The sequence below is a fragment of the Macaca fascicularis genome, chromosome 2, assembly GCF_037993035.2.
Source record: "Macaca fascicularis isolate 582-1 chromosome 2, T2T-MFA8v1.1".
Lineage (NCBI taxonomy): Eukaryota > Metazoa > Chordata > Mammalia > Primates > Cercopithecidae > Macaca > Macaca fascicularis.
In genome coordinates, this window is record NC_088376.1 from 64599539 (window position 1) to 64627092 (window position 27554).

The 27554-nt window shown below is 35.9% G+C and overlaps 1 long non-coding RNA gene across 1 annotated transcript in view; it reads left to right on the forward strand.

Moving 5' to 3' along the window:
* Positions 1-388: 388 nt before the first annotated feature.
* The window catches only part of LOC141409770 (uncharacterized), a 126471-nt gene continuing 99305 nt past the window's right edge, over positions 389-27554 (forward strand). The window contains exon 1 of the long non-coding RNA XR_012431800.1: positions 389-540. This is a non-coding gene — a long non-coding RNA (uncharacterized lncRNA). The remainder of the gene's footprint in view (positions 541-27554) is intronic.

Sequence of the window (27554 nt, forward strand, 5' to 3'; positions counted from 1 at the left end):
CTTCTCCCTGTTGCTATAACTGCAGAGTTGAGTAGTTTGATACTATAGGGTCCACAAATCCTGAAATATTTACACACTGGTCTTTTATATAATTTTTTTTCTGACTCTTGCTGCAGACCCTAATACAAATAAAAACCAAAACCAAAAGAAATAAAAAAGCCGCCATACCAGAAGTGCCACTGGTCACTTAAGGGAAAGGAATTTTTCTTGAATCAAGCTAGTTCTCAGGCCTGAGGAGGAAAATAAGTTGTGAAAGGTACTGTTTGCCTTTCCAACTTTAATGTGCATGAATATGACGTAAGGACCTTGTTAAAATGCAGTTTCTGACTCAGTAGTGTGAATGAGGCCAGAATGCTGCATTTCTAACACTCTCCCAGATGGTGCCAATGTTCCTAATCCACAGACCACAGTTGAAGCAGCAAGTATGTAAACCTCAGGCTACTTATCACAGTGCAGAGTGATTTCACCTAAAGGCACAACAGCAGCTGATTGCCACAACACAAACAAGAGCCGCCACTTACTGACAGCACCATGTGCCAGGTAAGTCAAATGAGGAAGAACACCTTCAGTGTGAGGAGAAATGGGTCTTTAACATCACCTTAGACCAGTGGCTCTCAAAATATACAACAGCAGCATCAACATCAGCATTACCTGGGAACGTGTTGGAGATGTGAATTCTTGGGTTCCACTTCAGACAGTGAATCAGAAATTCTAGGGTGAGGCATTCTAAGTTTTAATAAACCCTCCAAATAATATCATGCATAGTAAAGCTTGAGAATCATGGTGTTGGAAGTTAAAGGTTTTAGACTGAAATTACTCATGCAGCTATAAGGATAGCACAAGCTTACAAAGGTGCGCTAGGGTGCTGGACAGTGACGTTAGGAAGCAGACTCTTAAGTGGCTGACTTCATATCTAACTCTGGGGAGGGGTATGAAATCCTGGGAAGGCACAGGTACTGTGTTCAAGGTGTAGATAAACCAAATAATGAAACATTTTCCAATCTGCCAGAGATGGTTTCATTCTGACACTGTGGAAGGGCAACAGCATCAGGAGTGCCACACAGGCCTGAGGTACCACAAGTTCTTGACTCAATCAGTGAGTAAAAAATATTTTATGTGGAGAAAAAAGTGAAAGAAAAAACAACCAGCAGGGTATTTAATTTTGCATTTGAATTCATTTCTTTTGTTGATTTAGCTCTAAGTTGATATTATTTCCTCTATATTTTAGAAAATTAAACTATAAAATAAGCATGTTCTTAATAGAAAAATTAGTAATAAAAATATTAATATTTTTATAAAATTAGAATATTAAATTAAAATTACCTATAATCATACTTAATGCCAAAATAATGTATGAGTGTGCCCAATTTTCTAAACCCTCACTAACACGGGTTATTACATATTTTGAAAACAAAAGTAATATATGAAAAATGGTATCTAATAATTTTTCACTGGCATTATTTTCAACATTGAAATACTGTTTATAAAAGCAATATGTGCCCATTAAAAAAATCAAATAATTCAGAGGAATATGACATTAAAATGTAAATTAACAAAATTTTTTGCTTTAAAAACCTTACAATAGTTTTTAATTTTTAAAATTATTTATTTCATTTTAAGTCCCATTCAGGTATAATTGACAAATAAAAATTGTATATATTTGTGGTATACAGTGTAATATTTTGATGTACTATACATTGGAAACAATGACCAAAATCAAGCTAATTAACATATCCATCACCTAACATGGTTGCCTTTCTTAGTTGTGAGAACATTTGAGATTTACTCTTAGTAAATTTCAAGTATACAATACAGTATTATTACATATTGCTATACATTAAGTCTCCAGAATTATTTCATTCTGCATAACTGAAACTTGGAACCCCTTGACCAACATCTTTCTATTTCTTCAACACCCTCTTCCCTGCAAACCATTTTATTTCCAGCTTCTATAAGTTTGACTTTTTTAGATTTCACACATAAGTAAGATTATACAGTGTTTATCTTTCTGTGCCTGGCTTATTTCACTCAGCAGAAGGTCCTGTTAACTTAAATAGCAAAGAGAGAGAGGCTCTCTAGAGAAAAGATGTTTATTTGGGAAGGAAGCGTTGCAATGGGAACTTGCCACAGTTAGCCAACGTATTAGTCTGTTTTCACATGCTACAAAGAACTACCAGAGACTGGGTAATTTATGAAGAAAGAGGTTTATTGACTCATAGTTCTGCAGGCTGTACAGAAAGCATGACTGGCAGGCCTCAGGAAACTTACAATCATGGTGGAAGGCAAAGGGTAAGCAAACACCTTCTTCACATGGTGGCAGAAGAGAGCGAGCTAAGGGGGAAGAGCCACACACTTTTAAACCATCAGATCCCATGAGAACTCACTATCATGAGAACAGCAAGTGGGAAGTCTGCCCCCATGACCCAATCACCTCCCACCAGGGCCCTCTTCCAATCCAACATGAGATTTCTGCAGGGACAGAAATCCAAACCATATCAGTAGACTGTCTGCATATTCAGAGAGGTAAAGGAACAAAAAGGTTTTTAATGGAAAAAATGAAGAGAATTATATTATTGTTTTGAAATACTTATCCTTGGCTACAAAGACCAATAATAAGGATGATGCTAGTTTGAAGTTGAACAGGCAGTTGCTTGGCAGATGTACTTGCAGAAGTATTTTTGTGTGTGAGGTTTCAATGTTTATTGTGCAAGGTTGTGGTTTTCGTAATCTTTTTTGTTATTAGGCATGTAAGTATAATATCCCTCCTTTCATGGGCTTCCCTGGCTCTATTTATCAGGGTTTTCTTAATGTTAGTGATCCAGTGTTAATTCTGACAACTTTTACAGTCCTCCAGTTTCACCCATGTTGTCAAAAATGACAGAATATCCTTCTTTATTAAGATTTATTAATATTACACTTTTTGTCTTCGTGTGTGTGTATTATACATCCCACATTTTCTTTATTCATTCATACTTTTAGATTTAGATATTTAGATTGATTAAATATTGTGGCTATTGTGAATAATGCTGCAGTTAACATAGGAATGCAGATATCTCTTTGAGATACTGATTTTATTTCCTTTGAATATATATACCCATAAGTGGGATTGCTGGAACATACAGTAGTTCTATTTTTGATTTTTGAGGAATCTTCATACTATTTTCCATAATGACTAATATACTAATTTACATTTCCACCAACGGCATACAAGGGTTCCCTTTTCATCATATTCTTACCAACCTTTGCTCCCTTTTGTCTTTCTGTAGTAGCCATTATAACCAATGTGAGGTGATATCTCATTGTAGTTTGAATTGCATAGCTCTGATGATTAGTAAAGTTGAGCTTTTTTTTTTTTTTTAAATAGAGATGGGGTTTCACCATGTTGGCCAGTTGTCTTGATCTCCTGACCTCAAGAGATCCTCCTGCCTCGGCCTCTCAAAGTCCTGGGATTACAGATGTGAACCACCATGCCCAACTGATGTTGAGCATTTTTAAATAAACCTGTTGGCTATTTGCATTTCTTCTTTGAGAAATGTCTGTTCAGTCCTTTACCCATTTTTAAATTGGTTTTTGGGGTTTTTTTGCCAATGAATTCAGTTCCTTATATATTTTAGATATTTACCACTTATCAGATGTATGGTTTGCAGGTATTTTCTTCCATTCCATAAGTTGTCTTTTCACTCTGTTGATTGTTTTCATTGTTGTACAAAAGCTTTTTAGTTTGATGCAATCACATTTTTCTATTTTTGCTTTGTTGCTAGTGCTATTGGATGTAGCTCAGACCAATGCCAAGAAGCCTTTTTCCTCTTTTCTTCTTATAATTTGACTGTTTTAGGTCTTATGTTTAAGTCCTTAATTCATTTTGACTTAGTTTTGCGTATGGTATGATATAAAAGTCCATTTCTTTCTTCTACATGTGAATATCTAGTTTTGCCAACAACATTTATTGAAGAAGCTGTTCTTTCACCATTATGTTCTATCAATTTGGTATATGTAGACTATTGAATGCATGGATACTTCTTTAGATAAGTAGACTTATTATTTTGTAGTGCACTTTATTTTAGCCAATAACTTTTTGATCAGACAGGCCTGAATTTGAGTAGTTGTGCCATTCATTGGCTGGCTACATTTGGAAAAGTTATGTAAATCATCTAATCCTCTGTAAAAGGTACCATAAATTGTTTAGCACTGTGTATGGTTTGCAGTAAGAATTTGACAAACATTATCTACTGTACACTTAAGATTACCTGTTATTGCCCAGAGAACATCTTTGAACAATAGCTCATTTGTTTTAGTATATATTCCAAGCAGTAGAACATCTGTATATATTTGTTCAATGTTGTTTCCATTATACACTCAAAGATATAGCAGAGCACTTTAACATTTTGATACACATTGATAGATTTTTTTTGTTAAGAGATTAACATTAATTTATATCCTTATAATGTAAACACATTTTGCCACCCTGGTACCAATATTGGATGTTTTCCCGTATTTTACATCTTTGGCAATCAAGTAGTTAAAAATGATTTATCACTGTTATTTTAATTTGCATTCTTAAAATGTTTGTATTTCTTCTTTTATAAATGTCTGTTTATGATCTGTATTCATTTGATAATTATTTATTAGTGTGAGAGCTGTTTAAATGGACAATGTTAAAAAACATATATGCATACATTATATACATATACATATATACACATCCCATGTCATATATATCCATATCATATATATAAGAGACATGGGATAGTCCCATATATACACACACACACACACACATATATATATGACATAAAAGTTAGAATACATATCAAAAACATGCAAAGGCAAAAGACAAACTGGTGACATAGGAGAGAGATATATATAAAAATGTGTGTGCCAAATAAATTGAACTATTTTTAAGTGTTTTCTTTAAGGTTTGGTATTCCGTATTCCATGACATTTAACTATAGAAATACATTTATGGTAATGTTTTGATAAAGAATTTTTTTTTTTTATTTTTGAGAAGAGTCTAATTTCCTAGAATTTTAAGTTTAGCCTGAGGGAGATACTTGGTTTTTATTTATTTATTACCAGAAGGATATACAAAGCAATGAAGCTGATGTTTTCAAATTATGAGGTCCTTAAAGTCCTATGGGAGCTCTGAGGTGGGTCACTTGACAGATGTAACTTGGCAAATCTCACAGAAGCTTATAAGCAACCAGTATGTTTTTCAGAATTCAGGACATATCATTTCCTGATTTCAAGAACACGTAATCCGAGAGTATTTAGAAAACTCTTTACTGTAAGGAAACATGGATTTGTTTCCTTACAGGATCTGGCTGCCTCCAGGTGAAATACTATAGCTATATTAAATGGGGCTGTGATGCTGAAATGGTGCAGTCAAAGAAAGATGCCTTGCTCTTTACCACCAATTGCAGGGCAAGAGATTAAAAGTGAAATACACCGCTACAGGTCTGATTAAGAGTGAAATGACATTTATCTACACCACAGGTTTTATGTGTCATCTTTCGTTGACCAAGTGATGATGCTGCAAATGAAAATATTTGGGGTCACTGTAAGGATAGACAATTTTGCAGAAACCATTCTTTGAACAGTATGGTTGTACTTGCTTTAACCTTGGTGGTTTCTTACTATTACTTTGTTCATAAAGGTATTTGACATGATGGTTTTAGTTATTTAAAGTTAACTTAACAACATCTTGTTAAACTTTTTCTTTCACTGCTGTTCAAACATGTTTTTTCAGGAATGTCTTTGGTATAGAATTCTGGAGGACAATCTTATCTATTTACTAAATTATTCCATAAAAAATAATATATAATTTCCTGAATTCCTACTAAAATTTGAACACCTGCTGCTTACTATTTGACATTTTCTCCAACATGAACATTATTAAGTTTCTGTTAAGTTTTAAGTGTTTTCATGTGACCAACAGATAGCCTTGAATGCTGATAAATTGCTTGTATGCACACTGAAAACTTGCAAGAAAAGCAAATCAAAGTAAACAGTATTTCTCTTGTCAATTGAGATGCACAAAAATCCTTGACAATAGTTTCAGTGTACAAGGAAACAAAAAAACTGAAATCATGGCTAAGCAAAATCTGCTAATAAGAACACTGAGTTTAGTGCTGATAAAAAATTATCACTTGTAGTACTTATAGCTTACAAGTTATTAAAGCCAAACCATTATCTTTTATTATCTACTCAAAACTTTTATGATCTGTTCAATATACTGCATTAGAGTTTGTGGTAACAGTGGATATATTTTATAGTTTCATAAATTCTTCTGGTTTTATTTGTCAATATTTACTTTTTTGACATATAATATTTTTATTAGCCAAATGCAGTTAGCTTTCAATAGGGTTCCTAAATTATAATCTGTGCTGCAATAAAAAGTAAGAGTTTATTGTTCTTTTCTATGCTCTCTATTAAGTTTATTCAACATTTTGATATATGGCATCTACGTATTCCTTGATAAAAATAACTTCATGCACATCATTGCTAATGAATATAATCTTGTGATAACAATCTTTTTGTGCTTAATACATAATTTGCCATTGCAAGTTATTTATTTACATTTGTGAAACAACTAACATTATCTCTCACAATTTACTAACTAGGAATTATAAACTTGTACAGGAGGAAAAACTTTCCTCCTTAACAATGACTACAATGAATTAGATCAGTGAGTCAGCCAACTATGGTCTACAGCCAAATCTAGCCCAATGCCTATTTTTGTAAAATTGTATGGGAACACAGCTGCACTCATTTGTGTATGTATTGTCTATGGTTGTTTTTACACTACTTTGGAAGAACTAGGTAGCTGTGATAAAATAAAAACGTATTTACTCTCTGGACCTGCAGGGAAAAGTTTACCAAGTCCCTGAGTTGGATGACTTTTTTGGAGTAAAAAAAAAGTTAACAATCATATTTTTATCATGGAAACAGTTCTTCACACAAAAATATTAGGACTTTACCTAAATATATAAAACAAAATTGTTTTAAAAATGGATAACAGAAGCAGCCACTTAAGATCTTATCAAGTTGAATACCATAAACTTCTTATCACCTCTAAAAAGCTCAAATGGATTCTCATCGGAGTATTAGAGTTCAATGGCCATAGTCAACAGGGAGGAGATTTTCACCATAACTATCTGGTGTCTTCCTTGAATCTCCAGATTGATTTTGACATCTGGAAAGACCATTTATCTCACCTTATTTATCAAGAAAAATACACAAGCTTTTTAGACCTCAGGTAACTTACTAACTGTAAGCAGGTTATGCTGATTAATTTTGGCCAAAAATTGTGTGTGCAGATCAACTGCCATAAATCTAAAATAATAATTCATGGTATTATCTATATATTAGGTCTCATTATTCAATTATGTAACTGAATAATTTGCAATTAATTCATATTCAGAGATTTGTCATGGATGCTCTTTGCTTAAAATTTGATAGAGCATTTAGAGTTGAGTCTAATGGACCGCGTTGGGTCTTTGACTGGGATAGGTTTGTCACCAGGGTCATGAGCTTCAAGATAAATATGACACTTCGTTTTGGAGCATCAAATTTTCTTGAAAAAAATTAAATAATTAAATGTATTATAAAATTGTATACTTAGTAAATGTAATTAATATAAAAGTATATGTATCTATGTGCATATATGTATATGTGCATATAAATATATAATAGAAGGAGAGAAAATAACTGGAAAAATATTAACAAGGGCTATATCTAGGTCATGGATTCTCAACTGGGACAATATCACCTTTAAGAGGGTGAAAATTTGTTCTTAGAAAGCCAAAAACTTACTCTTTTTATGTATTAAATGTAAGTACACATAGAGTGCACAGATACATAGTATATCTGTAGTACTGAAACTTGTGTGGGGGTTTGCAGTTAGGAAAAAGTATCTAAAAAGGCTTCTTAGGAGAGTGTTATTTTAAACTAAAGGCTGAGAAGCACTGATCTGAGTAAAGGTATAGTCATTTTTATTATTCTATTCTGGCAAGTTTTCTGAAGGTTTAAAAGGAGTCTCTGATCATGATGAAACAATATTTTTGTTCTCTTTCTTCACTGGATACTACTGAATAGTACCAAATAATCTAGGTATTACCAACTATATGTAAACATTTAGAAGTGGTTTTATTATAAGCAAAAAGAGTGAAACTTATTTTTGGCCAATCTGGTTGCTAGTTGCTTTGATAGCCCAGAGAGAAGGAAAATGCCATGAGAGTAAGAACAAGTAACTGGGGATGGAGCCTGATGCAGGGATGCTAATGCAGCCTGAGCCTCACACACTGGCTGTGGACTAAAGGAGTGGAAAGAGATGGCCTCCACTTTTTTTTTTTTTATGAAATCAAAGTTTCCATCTTTCAAATCAGAGGTTTTGAACTTTTGATTACACACTACAAAATTGATTCTGCAGATTAGCTCAATTCATGCTGCAATTGTACCTAAACATTTTGCCTGCATACATACTACTGTGTTGAGGGTTCTTTTCTTCTTATGGTGATTCCTGGCTGATATGATTGTATTTTAAATTCTATATTTGTGAATGCATGTGTTGTGATTTTAATGTCATTCATCATTCACGTTAAAGTATATTGCTTAAAATTAAATTTTCAATTGGTAATAATATTTGGTGATGAAAAAATACTTTGAAGTATAAGCTTAAAGAAAAACAACAACTGGTAATGGGAAAAAGTTCACAGCAACTGGAACTCAGCAAGAGTCAAACAGACCTAGAGTTTTTCCTATAGTCCTCATAATGAGCTTGAGAATTGTACATATGGTAGCACTAAGGGCACCATAACTACAGAATAAAAATGTCAGATAAAAAAGTAAAATATATTTAAAAATTTAGATATGTAATTATCATCTTAGAAAGGCAAGCCTAAGTCTTGGATCTCTCATTCATAAAAATAATAAAAACAAAATCAAAAGCTGCTTTGGAGGCAAATGTATGGGTCTGTTACTTCTGCACTGACATTTACAAATCATGAAATTTTTGGAGGAAAATCTAAAAGGAGAAACATCTTGGCTAGAAAGAAAATCATTAAGAATGCAAATAGTAAAATAAAAGTATTTTAACAATTCTTATGGTCAGTTTCAGCTTCACCTTATAAAGTGACACTTCTGTGATAAAAATTACTATGGGATAGAAATGGCTGGATCTATTTTGGATTAAAATCAGAAAGCCAAAGTAAAAAATATTCCACTATGAAGCACCACCTATTCTAATGTGCTCAAAAGGCATGCTTTCAGCACTGATTGAGAGACTGAGGCTCACTTGGTTGAATAAAAGAATGGATAAAAATAGTTTGACTTATTTTTTAAATGTAATTGTGCTTGCTATATTTATAACAATGTTTCTGAAGAGAGGTTACTTTGCAAAATATTTTGTGGATAAATAAATTTTCAGTAAAATAATTTTAATAAAAGCTGTCCAGACATGTGCACAGATGGACCATGTTTAGAAAAGGGAAAGACAGTAGAAACTTTGAATACACTGATAGCCACCTCATTGTTTATCAAGTATGCCCCACCTCAAACACTCTGCCTCCTGGTCTTTTCATTTTGAACCAGGGTTGGGAGTGGGTGGGAAGGACAAAAATAACATATTTTGAAAAAAAATTGTTATTTGAATGCTTAACTTTGTGGCAACTTTATACTGAAAGAAGTGGAAGGCTTGCTTTCCATATTGTGGAAGAAACTTGTCAAAATTTAGTTTTATTTTTTCTCAGTGGAAAAGAAACATTAAGACAAAGTCTAAAGAATGAGTGGCTAAAATAAATGAATCTACTCCAGTGTTTATTTAATTTAATGTGGCTGAAAACACTCAACCAACAATTGTGAAGAAAGGCTGTTTATCTGCAATAATAAAAGAGACTTGAGAATTAGATGCAGACTGTTAATTATGGGAACGATGAATTATTTGAGATCACAGAGCTGCAGTGAGAATTAATAGAGTTAATGAATATAAAATTAGATGGCCAGCACAAAGTAGCCATTCAAAAAAGATAGTTCGTTTTATATGATTATTCATCTTCAGCAAAAATATCATTGCATGAGTGTTTTTTTTTTTTTTTCCCCCTGAGATAAAAGAACATCCAGTGGACCTGAGTGACCCAGCTCCTTAGTAGATACAGATGTCAAAATTTCCACTGCTGGTAGCAAGAAGTTGTGTGCTGTGCAGCCAGTGGTGTGCTGGTGATAGTTTCTTCTGGCTTGCAGGAATCGATTGTAAAGTTTTCAGAAAATTTTGCAAGCTATCTGACATGACCTTAAATGGACTAAAGTAGGCTATGGTTGGAGTATTTATACCATAGAAATTGGCAAACATTATGTCAGGACATTTTTCTTTTAGAGACCTGGTTGTTATACATTTATGAGTTCTCCACTACCTAAAATATCTTTGGTAAATTCTGGACTTTTCTTCTTTGTGATTGACTTGATGTTTAGCAGTGAAAAAAAAAAACTGTTACTACTTCTAGTCTCATATTAGTAAATGTATTTTTAAAATATAGTCATAGGCCGGGCGCGGTGGCTCAAGCCTGTAATCCCAGCACTTTGGGAGGCCGAGACGGGCGGATCACGAGTTCAGGAGATCGAGACCATCCTGGCTAACACGGTGAAACCCCGTCTCTACTAAAATACAAAAAAAATTAGCCAGGCGAGGTGGCGGGCGCCTGTACTCCCAGCTACTCGGGAGGCTGAAGCAGGAGAATGGCGTGAACCTGGGAGGCGGGGCTTGCAGTGAGCTGAGATCCGGCCACTGCACTCCAGCCTGTGCAACAGAGCTGGACTCCATCTCAAAAAAAAAAAAAAAAAAAAAAAAAATATATATATATATATATATATATAGTCATATCAAGTAGGAGGAAAAATTGGATACTAAATCCAACATGTGGTGCCTTGTTCAACAATTTAGCCTGCTTTCTAAAATTGATACACTTGACTTTGTAGAACTATTGGGAAGGCATGCTTGTTCTCTATGTACACTAGACTTTCTTCAAACAAAATGCTTTAGAAGAACAGATATACATTGAATAAGGAAATCACTTAAAATTCAAATTTATAAGAATTATGCATTAAATCAGTCTTGTTTTCATGTACACACACACACACACACACACACACACACACACAATAGTCTTCTTTTGGCGGCCAATGTTAGTTTCATATTGCTGCTATAACAAACTATTATTAACTCAGTGGCTTAAAACAACAAATGTATTATCCTATAGTATGAAGTTAAAAAGTACAATATCAGTCTCACTGGGCTAAATTCAGATGTTGGTAGGTCTACATTCCCTCTGGGGGCTCTTGAGGATAATCCATTTTCTTGCCTTTTTCAGCTTTTAGAGGTTACATACATTCCTTGGCTTGTGGCCCCTTCCTCCATACTGAAAACTAGTAGTATAGTGCTTTCAAATATCTATCTCTGACCTTTGCTTCTATCCTCACATATCCTTCTCTGACCAGCTCTCCTGCCTCACTCTTTCCCTTTAAAAGGGCATTTGGAATTACACTGTGCCCACCCAAATAATCCAGGATAACCTCCCCATCTCAAGAACCTTAATTCCAGCAATAAAGTTTCTTTTACCATGTAAGGTGACAGGTTCACAGGTTCTGGATAATGGATGCTGATATGGCTAGTGAGTCAATTAAACCTCTTTCCTTTATAAATTACTTAGTCTGAGGCATTTCTTTATAGCATTGTGAGAATGGACTAATATACTAATACAGTAAACTGGTACCAAGGTAGTGTAGTACTACTATAAAGTTACTTGAAAATGTGAAATTGACTTTGGAACTGGGTAAGAGGTAGAGGTTGGAACAGTTTGGAGGACTCAGAAGACAGAAAGATGTGGGGAAGTTTGGAACTTCCTAGAGACTTGTAGAATGGTTTTGACCAAAATGCAAATAATGATGTGGACAGTGAAGTCCAGGCTGAGGTGGTCTCAGATAGAGATAAAGAACTTCTTGGGAACTGGAGCAAAGGTCACTTTGCTATACTTTAGCAAAGAGACTGGTGGCATTTTGCCCCTGCCCTAGAGATCTGTGGAAATTTGATTTTGAGAGAGATGATTTAGGGTATCTGGGGGAAGAAATTTCTAAGCAGCAAAGCATTTAAGAGATAACTTGGGTGCTCTTAAAAACATTCAGTTTTATGCATTCACAAAGAGATGGCTTGGAATTTGACCTTATGTTTAAAAGGGAAACAGAGCATAAAAGTTTGGAAAATTTGCAGCCTAACAATGCAGTAGGAAAGAAAAACCCATTTTCTGAAGAAAAATTCAAACCAGCTGCAGAAATTTGCATAAGTAATGAGGAGCCAAATGTTAATCACCAAGACAATGGGAAAATGCCTACAAGGCATGTCAAAGGACTTCAGAGCAGCCCTTCCCATCACTGGCATGGAGGCCTAGGAAGAAAAAGTGGTTTGTGGGCCAGGCCCAGGGCCCCACTGCTCCTCTGTGCAGCCTCCAGAGTTAGTGTACTGTGTCCCAGTTGTGGCTAAAAAGGGCCAATGTACAGCTCAGGCCATTGCTTCAGAGGATGCAAGTTCCAAGCCTTGGTGGCTTATATGTGATGCTGGACCTGTGAGTGTGCAGAAGTCAAGAATTGAGGTTTGAGAACTTTTGCCCAGATTTCAGAAGATGATGTATGGAAAGGCCTGCATGTTCAGGCAGAAGTTTGCTGCAGTGGCAGAGCCCTCATGGAGAACTTCTGCTAGGGCAGTACAGAAGGGAAATGTGGAGTTGGATCCTACATGCAGATCCTACACACTGGAGCATGCCTAGTGGAGCTATGAGAAGAGGGCCACCATCCTCCAGACCCCAGAATGGTAGATCTACCAACAGCTTGCACCTTGTGCCTGGAAAAGCTGCAGACCCTCAATGCCAGCCCATGAAAGCAGCCAGGAGGTGGGCTGTATCCTGTAAAACCACAGAGGCAGAGCTCCCCAAAACCATGGGAACACACCTCTTGCATCAGTGTGACCTGGTTATAAGAATGGAGTCAAAGGAGATCATTTTGGAGCTTTAAGATTTAATGATTGCCCTGTTGAATTTTGGGGCCTCAAAGTTCCATGTGGCCTGTAGTCCCTTTATTTTGGCCAATTTCTCCCATATGGAATAGGATTATTTATCCAATGTCTGTACTCCCTTTGTATCTTGGAAGTACCTACCTTGCTTTTGATATTACAGGCTCACAGGCAGAAGAGAATTGCCTTGCCTCAGATGAGACTTTGAACTTGGACTTTTGAGTGACTGATGGAATAAGTCAAGACTCTGGGGGACTCTTGGGATTGTGCTTTGAAATGCGAGGATATTAGATTTGGGAGAGGCCGGGGTGAAATAACATGGTTAGGCTTTGTGTCTCCACCCAAGTCTCATCTTGAATTGTAATTCCCATCATTCCCACATTTCTAGGGAGAGACCTGGTGGGAGATAATTGGATCGTGGGGAAGTTTCTCTATGCTGTTCTTGTGATAGTGAGTGAGTTCTCAGGAGAGCTGATGGCTTAATAAGGGGCTCTTCCCCCTTAGCTATTCACTCTTCCCCCTTCTGCCACCTTGTGAAAAAGGTGACTTGCTTCCCTTTCACCTTCCACCAAGATTGTAAGTTCCCTGAAGCCTCCCAAGCCATGCACAACTGAGTCAATTAAATCTCTTTCCTTTATAAATTACCCAGTCTTGGGTATTTCTTTATATCAGTGTGAAGACATCTGTATTAGTCTGTTCTCACACTTGTATAAAGAAAGAACTGAGACTGGGTAATTTATAAGAAAAGAGGTTTAATTGGCTCACGGCTCTGCAGGCTGCACAGGAAGCATAGCAGCATCTGCTTCTGGGAGGCCTCAGGAAATTTCCAACCATGATGGAAAGTGGGACAGGCATGTCATGTGGTGAAACCAGGAGCAAGAGAGAGTGAGGGGGGAGAGGTGCTGCACACTTTTAAATGACCAGATCTCATGAGAACAAACTCACTATTGTGAAGACAGTACCAAGGCGGGTGGTGCTAAACCATTTATGAGAAACCCATCTCCATGAGCCAATCACTTTCCACCAGGCCCTACATCAAACATTGGGGATTACATTTCAATATGAGATTTAGACGGGGACATAAATCCAAACTATATTAATGCCTTGGGGCAGAAATTATTCTCACTAACACAGTTCACCTCCTGGCCCCCAAAGATTCATGTCTGTCCCATATACAAAGTACATTTATGCCAACCAAGTACCCAAAATTTTAAACTCATTTGCAGTTCAAGTCCAAGATTTTATTTAAACTTCATCAGCTCAGAAGTTTAAAATCTCTTTACCATCTTCATCTCCATTAGGTACGGGTGAGGCTTTGGATATAATCCCTCCTAGGTCAAAGTAGATCTCCCCTTATGAATGTGTGAGACTAGAAAATATGTTATCTGCTCTCAGAATACATTGGTGGAAAACTTATAGTTTACCAGTTATGCACATTCCTATTCAAAAAAGAAGAAAGTAGAGAAATAAAAGGAGTTACTCATCCTGAGGAATTTTGACGTTGCTGGTCCTGAGGAAGCTTTAAAATTTTCATTAGGTTTCAAAGCCAGGGAATATTTCTCATAACCTAGGACTCTTTCCTTAGTGTTATCTTTCTTTTTCATGACAGGTTGCACATGTTTGCAGCTGAGTAGTTTTATTAACCTGACTATAGCATTTAAGGAATCTGAGAGTCCTCTTTCATTTCATACTTTTCAATACCCCTGGGGCCAAGTTGGCAGTGTTTCTGCTAGTGTAAGGTTCTCAAGAACCTTGTGGGTCTCCTGCATATGTCACAGAAGAACTCACTTCATTAGAAAAGAGGCGCCTTCAGAGATCTTTCCTGCATAATTCCATCTATATTCCTAGCTGCTTCTGAGGTGGCTGAAAAGATCCAAGAAGCTTAAATATACAGACAGAACTTCATGGATCTTTTAATTTCTTCAAAGAGCCCTCTGTGTGACTGAATATTCTGACCTTTTGATGTTTCTGAAGCACCAGAAAAAGATTGACTTTCTCTCCAATGCATGTTTTTCTGACAGTGAATCTCCTAATTTTAACATATGTTGCTAACAAATGTTAAAGATAGGTTAACAATTTCTCAAATAATCAAGTCCTGGTTTTCACTCAACGATTTTTTCCCAACAGTTCTTCCTTCAATTTATCTCTTTCCTCTCACTGGTTACTATATGCAACAAGAAAACAAAACAAAACAAAACAAAAAACACACAAAAAACCAAACCAAAACAAAAAAACAAAAAACAAAAAACAAACAAACAAAATGGCCTTTCTTTCAACACTTTGCTTGAGAAGATCCTCAGCTAAATATCCAAGTTCACCATTTAAAAGCTTTGCTTCCCACATAATTACAGGACATAGTTCAGCTAACTTTTCTCCTGTTACAGCAAGAATATCCTTTTCTCCAGTGTCCAAGAACATTTTCTTCAGAGACCTCACTGGCAACATTTTTGCCACCCATATTTCTACTGACAGCTTAAGACAATTTACCACTCTCTAAGACCACACAGATTTTCCCTGTGGTGCTCCTCACGTCTGAGTCCTCATTAGCAGGGCTGTTAATCTTTGTTTCTATGAATGGTCTGTTCAAGGTAATCAAGATTTTTAAAATTATGCCTCTCAAATTCTTCCAGTTTCATTCCTATTCTACAGTTTCAAGACTACTTCCATGTTTTTAGGTATTTGTTACATCAGCACCCCCACTTTCAGGTCCAAAATCTATATCAATCAGGACTCAGACAGAAAAATAGAACCAGTAGAAGACTAATATTAGAAAATGTATGGCAAAGATTTGGCTCATCTGGTTGTGGAGGCTGGCTAGACACATCTTAAATGTGCAGGACAGGCAGTCAAGAAGGGCATGCTAGCAAGCTTGGGTATTAGTTGAAGATACTATCCATAAGCAGAATTTTTTCTTCTTCAGGGGAAACCTCATTTCTGTTCACTAGGCCTTTCAATGATTTAATCAGGCCCTCCAGGATTATCTAGGATAATCTTCCTTACTTAAATCTAACTGAATATGAATTTTCATACATCTACAAAATATCCTCAAAGCAAAATCTAAATTAGTACTTAAAGGAATATTTGTGGACTGTAACCTGGCCAAGTTGACACATAAAGTTGACTATCATGGGATGTCAGAAAAATTTCTCTCAGGTGAGTATTGAAAAAAGCCCAGTTTCTCTTGAATAACGAAGTAGATTTTATCTCATACTTGATTAATTTTTTCTACCCTTTTTAGTAGTAATTTTAGACCTAAATCTTTGACCCAATTTAGTAACTGTTCTGTACACCAAACATTGTTACTTTACTATTTTCCCTTTGATCTAATTTTTGAATTCATTTTAGTTTTATATTACATGCACTTGTCTTCTAATTTTTATGGAAATCATGCCAGAGTAATAAACATAGTAGTAGGTGACCATGTGTTGTCTCTTTGATCCCCTGGGTTTGCCATTCTGTTGCTAACGAAACTGCGGATCATTGATTCTTTTAAAACTCTAAACTTGTTTTTTTTTGAGGTGGAGTCTCACTCTGTTGCCCATGCTGGAGTGCAGTGGTATGATCTCGGCTCTTTGCAACCTCTGCCACCTAGTTTCAAATGATTCTCCCACTTCAGCCTCAGAGTAGCTGGGATTACAGGCACATGCCACCATGCCAGGCTAATTTTTGTAGTAGAGACAGGGTTTCACCATGTTGACCAGGCTTATCTTGAACTTCTGACCTCAAGTGATCTGCCTGTTTCAGCCTCCCAAAGTGATGGGGTTACAGGCATGAACCATCAGCCTAACAAACTTTTAAAATAGATTTTTGCTATGAATGTTAGCAATGTATATTACAGGTGTGTTTTTATGTGCCTTTTATGTTATCTCAATCTATCAGCACCTTCTGAGAAGGTAGTGGCTAAACATTTGGAGGACTTACTTTTCTCCTTTAGAATTGATCCATGTAGCAAATAAATGTTTCCTAAACCTAAAAATATGCTTAAAGTTTTCAAAATCTTTGAGGAGGTTTTAAAAATAACTAAGGTGTATGTTGAATTTTAATGGTTTCCCTATAAGAGTTTTACTATAAGCTACAACTTAACCTCAAAACTTTTATAAATGACACTTGATGTTAACTTAGTTCAACTCCCTGAGTTAGCCTAGGATGGCAGTGAGAGCACAAGGATAGGGCTGCTCTCCATCAGGCTCTGTCACCCCACACCTCACACCATATGTGTAAGTTCTGTCTGTATATTTAAGCTTCTTGTGGGAAGAATGTAAGCTCTTTGCTTCTCTCCCCATCTAGGAGAAGTTTTTCGCCAAATTCTTTTAAATCTTTTTCCTAGACAAGGAATTCCTCACTCTTATTAGTGGGCATAAAAGGCTATTAAAATGGTATAGCAGTATCTTTTGTTCCGTTTTTCCTTCTATGCAGCTAGAATGAGAAAGCGGATCACGGACTTTTTCTTGAATGGGAAAACTCTATCCATCTATCCACACATCTATTCCTTAAAATTTAGTAAGAATGTATCCTGTGCTAGGTTCCGTTTCAGTTTCTGAGTATATATTAGTGAACAGATTAGGTTGTATTAGGTTTGGTGCCTGGCTTGCATGGAAGTTTCATTTGAATGAGAAGACACAATGAAACATAAGCAAATGATTGATTATAACAATATTGATCATGGTAACTCTTATGTGGAAACGAAAACATAGTGTCTTAGGGTTCTTCAGAGAAACAGAACCAATGGAGTACACACACACACACACACACACACACACACACACACACAGGCACGAGGAGGTTTATTATAGGTATTGGTTCACATGATTATGAGGGTGAGTGATCCTGGTCAAAATCCAAAGGCCTGAGAAGTAAGAGCATCCAAAGGCAAAAGAAGATGCATGCCCCAGTCCAAACAGCATGAGCAAACTCTGCTTTTCCTCTGCCTTTTTTTTCAAATGGGCACTCAATGGACTGGATGGTGCCCACCCACGTGGGTGAGGGAGGTCTTCTTTCCTCAGCCTATCTATTCAAATGTCAATCTTTTTCAGGCACCCCCTCACAGACACACCCAGCAATAATAGTTTACAAAGTATCTGGATATCACTTAGGCTAGTCAAGTTGACACATAAAATTAACCACTATACAAAATAATGTGCCAGCGAGCTAGAATGGAGAAACAGTTTACATAGAGTGGTCAGGGAAGACTTCTATGAGGATGTGACATTCAAGCTAAGTTCTGAATGACATGAAGGAGTTATATCTGAGGGCAGAGTTTTGCAGGCAGAGACCAGTGTAAAGGTCCATAGGTAGGGATGAGATGGCTGTTATACCAGTATGGTTGAAGACAGAGGAGGTAGAGAGATAGTCAGAGCTGAATCACATAACCCTTGGTAGGAACTTTGTCAGTAAGGAGACAAAGTCCTTCCTGACTTTGCCTTGTTTTTATGAAGGTGATATAAGTCATTGAAGGGCATTAAGTAGGGGAATGCCATGTTTGTGTTTGAATTTAGAAATTATGTCTCTGGTTGTTGTACAGAGAATAGATTGTGTGTGTGTAGGATGTGAGAGCTGGGGGTGGTAAAAAAAAAAAAGAGGAAGCTGGAAATTCAGTTATGGTGTCATTGTAGACATCCTGGGAAGAGTAGAGGAAGCCTTGGACCAGCATGGCATCAATAGAATGGAAAAAAACCAAGTGGATCTGGGTTATTAGTATTTTTTTTCTTGGCTTGAACTGCAAATCTTGTGGGAGAGTCACAAACTAAGTGCGAGGGCCAGGGTGAGATGAAATCTAGGACTCTTACTAAGTTTTTAGCTTGATTAATTGGGTAGAGCCACATACTGAAGTGTTTGGCTTAATTGGGTAGAGCCACATACTGAAATTTTTAAAAACTAGGAAAAGATTAGATGTGGCAAGTGGGGTGTGTGTGTGTGTGTGTGTGTGTGTGTGTATCAACTCTTTCCTTTTGAGCATGATATGCTTGAGAAATGTATAAAGCATTTAATGAGAAATATCAAGGAGGCATATATGTAAATATATGAGTCAAGAGCTCAGTGGCAAGGCTAGGGCTGCAGATGTCAGATATGTAGTTAGAAATAAATGGCATAGAGATGGTATACAAAACCACGGATTAGATGGAATCACTTTTGGAGAAAGCATGGGTAGAACATGCTCACGGATTCTAACCATTTTCTGACCAGAGAGTGGCAAGATTTGAATTTAGGGTTTAAGCTGAGACAATGATGAAAATTCCCTTAGGTGCTAAAAAGAAATTCCTTAAGTACATATTCTATGACATTTTAGAAGAGTTTTAATGACACAATTATTTCATCATTAAAAGACATGTAGCCATGAATTCCATTCTCTCTGTACAGGAAGCATGCCTATATGCATGGAGAGAATGAAATTCCTGGCTACTTGTGTTGCAGGGCAACAGTTCTCAACAAAGCCATGACCATTGCCAATGGCAAAGGTTCCTACGGTCCCCAACCTTGTAAACTACTACTTTCTAGTGGATGATAACTTCGTGAAAAGAAATCACTGTAGAGAACAAAGAAAAAAGGTAGTAAACCTTTGCTAGCAACATAGATGAAACACTTACTAACTTTAACAGTATTTTATTTTATAGACCAATTCTCTTTACACTTAAAAACAAAACAAGCTAATGTTTTGATTTAAGTTAGTAAGTTGAAAGCAAAAAATCTAGGACACAGTTAAATTCCCTTTATAAAGTTCTAGAAGTTTATTAGTAACTGAAACACTTTTTATGTAAAATTATAAATGTGCCTGTCATTCATATGTAGGTATCTGAAAAACAGATCTATGATTTTTGCTTAGGGAATCACTGGTCTAGAGCAGGGCACTGGGCTGCCTGGCTGTACCTTATCTATGCTCACATACATGATGTTTCTTTATCATACAAAGAAGATATTTCTATTTTTTTTTTTTTTTTTTGTAAAGTCCATCCTCTGACCAAGTGTTACCTCGTAATGAGAATTTCTTCTTTTGGCTTCGTAGTTTTTTAGCAAGACAGTAGAAGTTTATAGGTTCTGTTATACACATTATGATGCAAATATTTTTAATGCTGTGTTCAAATGAAAAGACTGATTGGTTTTGGTGCAGTACTTGAGAGTTTCGTAGATTACACTTACATAACCCATGAATCCCATGTTTCTGAAAACTTCATTTTTGGCTGGGTAGCCTCTTGTCAAAGACCTTCATTCCTCCTGTTGGGATTTACTATTCTCTGAAGGAACTGTGATGATGGCTTCACTTCCTATCTGAGCTCTGCCTAGGCCACTCTGAAATTGGACCTGCTTTTACCCCTCCTTGTGGAAAGGTTTTAAGGGATTAAGTACGTTAAGGTTTAGGGGAGGTGGCATGGCAACGTGCTGTTTACAAAAATATCTGGTCAGTATATCTTCCTTATAGAGTTTCTATTTTACAGGAAAGAAAAATAAATTGTTGTTAGTTTCATTTTTGTAACTAGGAAATTAGGCTTCAAATAGATTAAACCATTTCCCAACCGCAGGCTGAAGCTCTTAAACAAAATCCCACATAGAAAAAAATGCAAGATGATTAGGAAGGGAAAATACAGAGACCAAGGTCACAAACACATGAAAGTTCTTATGTTTTCAATTAAAATTAATCGGACTGTGCAATAAACAAAATAAGCATTGTATCCACTATAAACATGCTAAGTCAGAAACTGAAACTATCTAATTTTCAGTTCCTAGAAACTTACAGGATTTCCTTCCTATGTGATTTTAGTAAGATCCTTATCTGTGAGTTTTTGAATGTTGCAGAAAATATGTATAGCAAGAGGCATTTATGTGTGTCTGTGTCTTGCCCCATTCAATTCTTCTATCCATTTCTGAATTTACAACTCAGTTAATTTCAGCCTCTTGAGTTCTTTCATGATCCCAGAGACCAATTATTTAGATGCTGAAGATGGAAACAAAAAGAGTTAACTTCATTTGGCATAGCTGGTTGGGGATATTCTAAACCCTCTAATGAAAACATGGTCTTCATTCTGTTTGTGGTCATTTGGGGCTGAACTATCTTATCTTCCACCTCTTTTCTCCACAGGGCTCAGATCACTCATTCCAGAGAGTGGGTGCCTCAAAACTTTGCAGGCATCCAGGGACAAAACTCTTTAGCTCTTTCTTCCCCTTTACCCAGCTTTTTTCCTTCCAGTTCCCAGCTCAAAATGTTTCCAATTATCTCCAAAAGAAGATTCCAATTTTGGGTCCTAGAATAAAAACTCATAAGCTTGAGGAAAATTTATATATGGAAATAATTCCATCCAGATCAACAACTCACAGTTGAAGAGAGAGATAAAAGGCTTTGGAGTTGAAAAGACCTGTGTCAGAGGAATGACTATGCCACTCACTGTGTGGCCTTGGGAAATTATTGAATTTTCAGTCCTCCAATTTCTTTGAATAATAATACTTTTCCATATAAGAGGTACTAAATGAGTTAACACATAAAGAATACTTAGCACACTCTCTAACATATTAGTGCTTGAAGCCTTGAAGACTTCTCTGCTAGGAAAATTTGAGTACTATCACCTTTTGTTAATCCAGTTATTCATATAAACTGATCACAGTGGAAGTGGTCAGTTATCATAACAAGGGTCTGTGAGTGTTCAGCTGAAGAATTAAAAATATTAATTAATTAATATTAATAAATAAAGATTCATATACAGGGGTAGATGCAATTTAAGAAAAAGAAAACTGAAATGGCAAACCAAGGGGCCAAAATAAGCATCTCTTCTAAGTTGTCAAGATTGTCACATTTTGGAGGACTCATACAGGCAGCTAGATAAAACAAATATTTAAGGACCAGTGAATAAATGAGTTTAGAAGTGGTCATTGTTGGAGTTTAACGATGTAAAATAACTACACCCGTTCTCCTCTCTGAGTCCTCAAACTATAGAAAGAGATCAATACTACTAGTAAAGCTGAATTTCAGAACACTGTGCGCACCCAAGGACAAATTGGGTTTCTCATTTCTACTCCGTGATGGAATACTTTACCCAGTCCCAGACCTGGTTGCAGACCACCCACAGGTCTTCCTGGCACTGGGGATATCCTACAACTCTGCTAAGCAGAGAAGTGGTGGAAATGAATGGGAGAACAAATGCTTTTTCCAGGCTGGCAGAGGGCATGGAGCCAGGTAGAGAATAAATTCCAGAAGGCAGAGTCTGTATAGGTAGTAACCAGGGAGCTCCAGATTTCATGACTGGGAAGCGCAAGGGAGCAGCAGTGGCAGAGAGAGAGTGATGATTCCGTCATGGACAAAGCTAACTAGGAAGAACTGTTTGTAGTCGTTATGTCTTATTTTATTGACTGCTTCCAAGATTGTCTTTGAGTTGCTTGACATAATTAATTTATGAGAATGCTTTTCAGGGGATAGTTCTCTAAGATCTGGGGATGAAAAGAACATACTTCATTCCATTTTGATTGGGGTGGAATTTGAGATGGTCAGAATATGGGGTAGTAGATGGGAAATACAGTTTATGTAAGTGAATGGAGAAGTGCCAGAGAGACACGCACATAGAAAGGACTTCTATGACAAACCATTCCTTTTTGCTGACTGCAACTACCAGTGGGGCTTTTATATTTTCTATAATTTTCCTTTTGGGGATTATCAAATTATAACTGGAGGAATAAAACTTTCCTACTCTCCCCAACACAAGGTGGGGTGGAGGGTGCCATGTTGTGTAAGAGTTTAATGAGGAGTTGGCAAGTGGTAATTTTCGAACTTTGTCTAAATCTTTGCTCAGCAGAGAGAGGCCCAGAGTTGAGCTGGTTGTTTGGACCAGAAAAAATGAGTTAAATTTCTTTGCATAAGAAAGTGGGAAATTATTTTTCCCTAAGAGGAAGTTGGCAGAAAACTGAATAGAGTCAAGTGGAGCCAAGAGATAGGTACATGACTGAACAGTACAGCAGAATGATCAAAGGATTTAAGAGCAGGGAAATCCAATCAGCTGTTTGTTTTGGCTGGGAAGGGAATGGAAATAATTAGAACTTGTGGCCCTATAAGGGAAATGCAATTGTCCTTAAGAAGGTTGCACCCCTCTGTGAACACCTCTGTCTCCCTAAATCTTTCATAAAAACTTTTACACAATCACAGCATTTCACTTTATCTTGTGCTCCTGGAAAGCAGCAACAGTTAAATTTCAGCTGGGCATGGATGGCGACATACGTCTGTAATCCCAGCACGTTGGGAGGCCAAGGCAGGAGGATTGCTTGAGTCCAGGAGTTTGAGACTAGCCTGCACAACATGGCGAAAACAGGCCTCTACCAAAAAATAAAATAAAATAAAATAGTATAAAAATTAGTTGGGTGTAGTGGCATGTGCCTGTAGTATGAGCCACTCAGGGACTCGGGTGGGAGGATCACCAGAGCCCAGGGAGGTCAAGGGTGCAGTCAGCTGTGATTGAGTCACTGCACTCCAGTCTGGGTAACAGAGTAAGATGCAGTCTTAAAAAAAAAAAAGAAAAGAAAAAAAAAAAAGAAATTTCCCCACTTCCCCACTCTTCTGTGTCTTGGGAAATAGCTAATCACAGAAGAAAACTTTGCTCTTGAACATTCTAAGACAAGCCCCTTTGCATCCTTCCTTGTGATTCCCATATGACGATGATTCCCTTGTTTTTTTGCTCCCATAAAACCCCAGGCTCTCTTCCTTTTCTTTGAGATGCTTCTAATTAATGAATATTCTCATCCATATTATATTAATATTCTCATTAATATTCAAGAAATGGCAATAGTTTGAATAAAATCATCTCCTTGTTAGTCCAGTGAATTTTTGTCTTTCACAGTTTTGATATCATGACTTGTATTGAATTGGCCCTCAAATGGATTCTCGTTTACTGCACCCAGATGACGAGTCTTTTCAGAGCCCCTGTGCCTTGTTACTGACTAGCCATCCAGGGACCCAGTGGTGAGTCCAACTGCTGGTCTTGTGCTCTGGACTCTTGTGCACTAGCAGAACAATGAGGATTTGATTTTTATTCTTCTTGAGTTCTTGCTTTATTTATGGTGCCAACTTCATTTGGTTTAATGTTCTGACCATTTGGTGATCTCTCTAAGTGGATTAATGGTTTATAGAGATCTTATTTCTGTTAGGAGAAAGACAAAAGAAAATCTGGTTGGTTAGTCTTTTTTATGTGTTTATTTGTCTATTTTGAGGTCAAATCAATTAAGAATTTGGAACAGCTAAGAAGAGAACAGCCTTTCTGTTTTGTGGGTTTTGTATTTCTGTGTTTATGCTTGATCTATAGCTGAAATTTTAGAATTGAAATTGTAAGCATTCTCTCTTTCTGCAGCTATGTGTTTACATGTGTGTGATTTAGAAAGGCCTTTTACATTCCATTGTGTTAATGTGTAAGATTTTTCTCTCTCTGCATGGTATTATCAAATTAGACTATAAAATTTCTTAAGGGGGCTTTATTCTGATTGACTTAGAGTACTTATATAAATTGAATATTCCGAAAATTTCCAGAAATTAAGACTAATAAAACAAATATTTTCAATGTGAAAAAAGACTTAAAAAATAGGAACTAACTCAGAAATGTTTTAATAATTCACGTTTAAGTAATTTTGGTAAATCTTTGTCAAACAAGACTACTTTAATGATCCTAGCTTAATTGAAAAGAGATATGTCTTCTCTGAGTTATCAGCATTAAGTATAATACAATTGTGCATTTTTATTTTACATTGGAATATTCTCCCTGAACTAATAAAAATTCACTGATAGAATAAGCTAGCATTATTTTGATTTCATGTTTAAGATTATTAAAAATGTAAACTTGTGTTCAACCAAATTTAATTATTATTTTGACTACCTTTATTTCAGCAGTAATTATATTTTGTAATACATCAGTTTCAAAATAATTTCCCAGATCTTTAGGTAACTTAAACCCTTGAACTTATTCAAGTTGAGTTAATTAATGTGTATTTATAAGATGCCTACCTCTTAAGTAAGATAGAACACTGAAGCATTAATTACAAAACATAATTTTAAGTGTAAATGCTTTTTTACCTCTTATTTTATGTGCTATAGAGAGGCTATATATCTCTGAATCTGCCAACAATGTGTTCATTTTTGCCGTGTTGAGAAGTTGTACTGTAAGGGATGTGAGTGGCTATCGAGTTGTGAAGTGTTTATTCATGAGCTCTGTTACACTGCTGCAAAATGCTGTTGTGTGAGAGACAGTTTATATTATCTGCCTCACAATTTTCTCTGTGAAATAGTCATGACTATGGTTAAAAGTTATAATCACTATAGGTGAATGAGACTCTACTAGCAGCAATAGCGGCAAAGAGGAACAACTTTGTATGCAAGGTAATCAGGATGTATTATTAAGGAAAAAAAGAGAAGTTTTGTCCTAAAATAACATAACTGATTGTTCAGAAAGAGGAAGAGGAAAGTGTAGAAAAAATCCTGAATCTATAAGTTGAAGAAGGTTCACAGAAAGGGAATTTTGTTTTGGGTCAAAGCTGGTTATGATTTGATTTTGTTAAAAATAAGATTGTCAGTAAAACTATAGCTGAAATTACTGATTCAAAACTGTGATTTTTCCATTACCAAGCTATTGTTTTGAAAAACAAAACTGTAATTTGGTTTTCTCTTTGTTAAAATGACAGGATTTCCTTGGATTCCTTGAATTGTTGGTCTGCTCTTAATAAGAAGTTATAGATGGTTATTCTTTACCTTCGGTATAGTTTTCCTGGGTAACAGAGATTCTCTGTTTTACCAGAATAACCGGCTATGGTTTATGTTGACTTGATTTTGTCTTTGATTATTTAAGAAAATGAAGACTTCTCATGTCACACTTCTTTACAATCATGTCACCTTTTATGTTCACTTTAAAATATTTTGTTTTTACTTTGAAATGATTGCAAAGTATTGTCTCTCAGGTATTCATGATCTTATTTCTATTTTAAGTCTTTAAATATCATGACAACTTTTGATTTTTCCCGTCTCAAAATGGAATGCTATCTTTTGCAATTAAAATTGCTCTTAAAATTTCTCAGAGGAATCATGGAAAATAAGAAAAGATTTATTCCTTCATCTTGAAGAAAGAGAGGTGATAAAAACAATTTGGATTTTTTTTGGCTGTTACTATAGATGAGTTGCATGGGTAGCATTGTCAAATCAGAAGAGATGTTTAGCTTTCTCTATGTTAAGTATGCAGGCATAAAATGTTATTAACACAAATATTTAAGAAATCATATGCTGCGTTGCAGGGTCTTAGTGATTATTCAATTTCCTTGTAGTTCATGATATGTTTGATTAATCAGAATCCAAATACTGTTTTGCCCAATATCAGACAATGGCAGTATAGAATATGATATTTTCATAGCATAATTTTAGTTATTTAAAAAGTATTAACTTGGTCTAAATTTACTTTTTAATTTGATTTAAATATCTGCTATGCCACTGGTTTTTAACTGGATATTTACCTTATTTCACTTACCTATGGAGTTTCATTAATATATAGATATTTAAGGCCTACTCCAGATTTACAGAATCTCTTTCCTTCATATTCTTGACATATTCTAACTACATGCTTGGTATATTCATAGTAAATTCTGTCTTAGGATTAATATATGTTATATTGTAGTGTTTTTCTTTGTAAATGTTAACCTATTTTTATAAATTAGATGCAATATCCACTCTTTGAAAATGGGGATAATTATTATGTGTGTAGGTGTATTGTCTAAAACGTTTTGAATTGACTTTATCTATTTTTGTATGCCATAGAAATAACCAAATTTCCTTGTTAGTTATATTATTTTTATAATAAAGTTTTGTCAGATCTTTCTCTTTGAAAATTATCAGTAATATATTAACCATAGCTATTTTAAATTTTTTGTCATTTACACATACTATTTTTTTGTTGATTTTACTCTAATGGTTCCCTGAAAGCATTTACTATCAGCTACAGGCCAGAGCTTTTTATTTTCAACATGGAAGGACTGTTTCAGAGGCCCATGGAAGAGGTCTATGCCAGGTGCTTTGGGGCATGGGCTTCTGAGGACATTGTTTAAATGACTTTGATATCATAACAGTGGAATTAATCAGGATTTTCAGAATTCTAGTAAAGAATCCGATGGGTTTAAGGGGCTACTAGCCAAAGATTAAGCAGAAAAACAACCAATTACATAGGACTAGTTGAACTGATGAAGGATGATTGTTGGTTTTGCTTGGAATACTGTTAATGTTTTAATGTTCTACTTTCGGGCTTTATAAAGAATCCTTTTCTTTTTTTCAAGTTATCTATAATTCAAAACTATTTAGTAGACTGTTCTAGTCTGTTCTCATGCTGCTAATAAAGACATACCAGAGGCTGGGTATTACAAAGAAAAGGAGTTTTAGTGGACTCATAGTTGCATGTGACTGGAGAGGCCTCACAATCATGGCAGAAGGTGAAGGAGGAGCAAAGGCACGTCTTACCTGGCAACAGGCAAGAGAGCATGTGCAGAGGAACTCCCCTTTATAAAACTATCA